At 35.9% G+C, this 4,801-nt stretch overlaps 1 long non-coding RNA gene across 1 annotated transcript; it reads right to left on the bottom strand.

The window, feature by feature from the left end:
- Window positions 1-1,375: 1,375 nt before the first annotated feature.
- LOC132069189 (uncharacterized) lies at window positions 1,376-4,285 on the bottom strand. The gene is made up of 2 exons (XR_009417690.1): window positions 3,652-4,285; window positions 1,376-2,983 (listed from the first exon to the last, which is right to left on the bottom strand). It is a non-coding gene; the product is annotated as an uncharacterized LOC132069189 (long non-coding RNA).
- Between the last annotated feature and the right edge of the window lie 516 nt (window positions 4,286-4,801).

Genomic DNA, 4,801 nt, shown 5'->3' with positions numbered 1-4,801 from the left:
TTCTAGTGGTTCTTCTACGTATAAAAGTCTGATAATTAGTAACTTGACTAGGAGTAGCAGTATCAAGTGAAGTGTGATCAAGATGAAGTGTAGAAGAAGTATCAATTGTGCTAGTTGACTGGTGGGCAGGGTCAAGGGTGGTTGGACCGTGTCCTATAGAATTAGGCAAATCAATGTAAGATGGTGTTTGGTGATCATTGGTATGGTCTATGGTTATAGAAGCATTAGTCACTCTATTGGTGGTCGACCTATCCAGCAATGAATTATCAAAAAACTATTGTTTGTCCTAGGCAAAGCATTATAGTTGTGAAGAAACAATTTTAATATGGAATTGAAACTTAAACGAGTAGGAGCAACAACAAAAGAAAAAACAACTTCAAGGAATAAAACATCTCTAGAAATATGAATTATTTTGGTGGATAAGTCCAGGACCTTGTATCCCTTTGTGTTATATGGATATCCAACAAAAATGTGGGGAGTTATCTTGGTTCAAACTTATCCTTGTGAGTTTCTAGAGTGGTTGGAAAACAAAGGTAGCCAAATGCTCTCAGATGAGAGTAAGTAAGTTTCTTTTGGTATAAAAGTTCATATGGTGTTATTTGTGGTGTAGAATTTTGGAGTGTAATCTATTTATGATGTAGGTTGGTGTCAGGACACATTCTCCCCAATATCTCATGGGTAACTTTGACTGATACATGAGTGCCCCTGGCTGTTTCTAACAAGTATCTATGTTTTCTCTCTACCACACCATTTTGTTGAGATGTGTAGGGACAAGATCTTTGATGTATAATGCCTTTTTTCTTGGAAATAAGTAGTAGCTTCTGAACTATTAAACTCTAGACCATTATCAGATCTAATGGTTTTGAGGGTAGTTTGAAATTGTTTTTCTATTAGGGATATAAAGGCCTTTATGGTTTGTCGTGCATCACTTTTGCATCTAATTAATTGAGTCCATAGGGACCTGCTATAATTATCAACCATGGTTAGAAAATAGTTGTAACCATCATGGGTTGGTATGTGAAAGGGCCCCATAAGTCAATGTGGAGTATTTCAAAGATTGTGGTAGTTGAATTGGTGCTTCAAGGAAAGGGAATCTGGTTTGTCTTGCCATGGGACAAATGGTACAAGTAAAAGGTTGCATGGGGGGAGAAAGTAACAGGAATTGAAAAGATATCCCTCATTTTCACAAAAGGTACATGCCCCAGTCTATTATGCCACAAGTGTTCAACATTATTTCTATGAGATGCAGAAGATAAAGAAAAATTAACAGTTGAACAGGCTCTTTTATTTCTTGCAGGAGAGTATTTTACTGATGCAAAAGATGGTAGAGTCTCTTATTACAAACAACAGATAAATAACAATCAACAAATGGAAATGAAGAACTTGAACTGAAACAGTTACTAACAGAAGGTGAGCAACAAGTGTGACACTTTGAGCATAGAAAATACAACCATTTCTTATTCTTCCAATTTCCAAAGGGCTCTTCAAAGAAGGGCCCTGCATCAGACAAGAAGAACTGTCAAAACTAAAGATTCCTCTAAGTTGCAAAGCCAAGCAGTGAACTGAAATCAAATTAAATTTGAAACTAGGTACAAACAAGATTCTACATAATGTCAATGCTGGATTCAGGAAAGCATCACCAATCTCAGTTATTTTAAATTTATAACCATTTGGTAGGGATACTGGCAAGGAATATGGTAAGGTTCTAACTTTCTTAAGTGTGGTTTTGTTATAGGTCAGGTGATATGAAGCTTCTGAATCTATAATCCATGAATTAGAAGTTATTCTAGCACAGTTACATGACAGTCCACCAATTTTAGTTATTGAAGTGTAGCAAGCCAATATACCTGCTTGTTTACAGCTCTACTGAGAATCTTATTTGAATTGTCTGTACTTCCTTTTCTAGATTTCAAGTTTCCCAACAGGTTCAACAGTTGTTCATATTGATCCATTAACAGATTCATTTTTCCTTCCCTGTTAGTTTCATGTTTCTCCTCATAGTATCCTTTCTCAGCTTCATTAGTGTGCACATTAGCTACAGATCCTGTGTTCTTTCCTCTTGTGAATTTGAAATTCTGGGGATAACCATGTATTTTGTATCACTTGTCTCTAGTATGCCCATGTCTCCTGCAGTAGTCATAAAATAGATGTGACATGTTCTGTGGATAAGAGCTACTTTGAGGATATGTAATCCTATTGTTGTTTCCAAGTGGAGGAGGACTTCTATAAATATTACTTCCACTAGTGGAAGCACCTTTGTATGTGTTATAGTTTGTTCTAAAGGTTGCATTATGAGTACTAGAAGCAACATTCAAGGAGGTGGATTCCAAAACAGTGAGGTTGTGAGGTTTCACTTCTCTTTACTTCTCCTCTTGAGACAAAATTGCAAATTCCGGTGCCTTGCTAGGCAATGGATTTATCATCAAAATACTACCTCTTATACTAGTGTAAACTTAATTTAATCCCATCAAAAATTGAATCACACCTATCCTGCTCAGCTTTGTGCATCTTAGTTTTTCCACCACATATGCACTAAGAGTTTGTGTCAAGTGTGCTCATTTCCTCCCAAAGTTTCTTCATCTTTGCGTACTATCCAATGATGTCGATTCTCCCGTGAACCAAGTAATTTCCCTTTGATGTTGATACAATTTCGCACCATTTTCCTAATCATATCTATCCTTTAACTCTTCCCAGAGTTCCTTAGCATTATTAACATACTGTAAATCATCCCCTCAAATTTGGTGAGAAGGAGTTGAGGATCCATGAAGTCACCATATTATCACATCTTTCCGATTGTGCATATGTGGAATCCTCTGGATCTGGTTTCTTAACCTTTCCATTGATGAAATCAGTCATACTCTTCAGCGATAATGCCCTAAGTACAACTCATCTCTATGATCTATACCCTGTACCATCAAAAACTATTGGAAACAGTGTGGAACCTGCACTTTTTGACGGATGCATATAGAATGACTAGTAGAATCTGCAGTCAATGTAGCAGCAGTTGATTTAGTTGATGCTTGAGTTTCAGTCATGATTTGAGTGTTAATGTGATTATTCTAGGGCTAGAAATTCTCAATTGAAAAAAAAACTTTGAAATCAATAGAGAAATTTCAAAACAACTGAATTGAAGAATTCTAAATTTTGATCAGTACATAAGCACTATGCATCAAATTAAAACAATATTCCCCAAATTCTAGGGTTATGTAATTTGAACGAGCAAAACTTAATTCAAAAAATTGAGAATGATCGAAAAATGAATATGGAAAACAAAAGAGTTGTGCTCTGATACGATGTTAAAATTAGAAATCTAAAGTAGAATGAGAATGAACCTCCATTGATGAACCTTCAAGGAATTATGGAGGAGAAAATATCCAAATCCATAACTAAAGCTATAGACATGAGTGGAAAGAAAAAACTAAACTGATTCAGTGCAGTACCTGCACATTATATACATACGGAATGAAGAAATATCTAACCTGCCAGCTAAGCTAAAACAAACTAACAACTAAGTGACAGCTAAGCTAACTAACTAACAATGCTCTAACAACTTGCTGCAACTAATTACAAAACAAATACAAAAATGCCATTGTGTCAATACAAATAATATTATAATTACAAATAATCTCAACAAGATATAATTCATTGTACCTTCAAACCAGGAACATAATCTCCTCTCTGTAGAAATAGGCTGGACTCTTTAGAGCCCATTGTTCTGCAATCCCTATTCATCTGCATCAGTGACAAATTGCACAAACTTAAAGAAGATAGCTAACAAATTTTACTTTTCAATCAAATTTCATTGTCATTGTCAATATTAGATTTGTAAGTCATAAGTTGTGCGAGCATAGCATTTCCATTAAGAAAAATAAAAAGACTTCTACAAAAATGATCTACAAGCACCGGACATGCTGGAATGGGAAATGCACTATTTTGAAGTTTGAAGTGATAACGCCATCATTTGTGATTAAGCAGAATGGATGCAGCAATTGATGCCATGACACCTCTAGGCTTTGATGAATGGCTCATTAAGAAAATAGTGAATAAATTTCTGAAGGTTAGCATCAAGAATCTATTTTGCTTCCCAAGAAATGGAAAAGATGATGTTTGAACCATGAAAATCGTTTCATATTCTTGGTCCTTCTCTTCCCCTCTCTATCTCTATAGCACGACCCCAATACGTAGGTCATGAGGGCACCCATACTATCTCCCCTAGTGGGCACACCCCTCCTTTCAAACAGATTTAATTTTTAAGGAAACATGCGGAATTTAAAGACAGTAATTAAACCAATTCATTTAAAGACAGTAATTAAACCAAGTCATAATAGATATAAAAATAACACAAGTGCAGAAATACTGTCATCAACAATCCCAAAACCTGGTCTGGACTCGTACAAGAGCACTACAAGATATATAATTCAGAACTGAATACAAGCCTCAAAATACATAGAAATAACTGTCCAAGGAATCAAATGGACATAATCAAGAGGGGATCTGGGGCTGCAGATCCAGCAAGTGGCTCATCCTAAAATCCTCAGGAGAAAGGTCTCAGAATGACTCTCGAGGTCGCGAACTGCATCTTGGCTTGAACTCTTCACTCAATAAAAAGTGCAACAAGAGTAGTACGAGTACAACACTAGTACTTGTAGGAATCATAGGCCGACAGCGATTAGGTCGCACATATAAATGAAAAGAAATCAACAAGTAAGCAGATAAGCAGTCAAGTATAGTCACGAAAGCATGTTCAAGTTTAAGGTTAGACGAAATGTACAAGATGTCAATAAGCAGTCATGAGTAATCA

Source organism: Lycium ferocissimum, chromosome 9 (assembly GCF_029784015.1).
Source record: "Lycium ferocissimum isolate CSIRO_LF1 chromosome 9, AGI_CSIRO_Lferr_CH_V1, whole genome shotgun sequence".
Classification (NCBI taxonomy): Eukaryota; Viridiplantae; Streptophyta; class Magnoliopsida; order Solanales; family Solanaceae; genus Lycium; species Lycium ferocissimum.
This window is presented reverse-complemented; position numbering and strand designations above follow the sequence as displayed.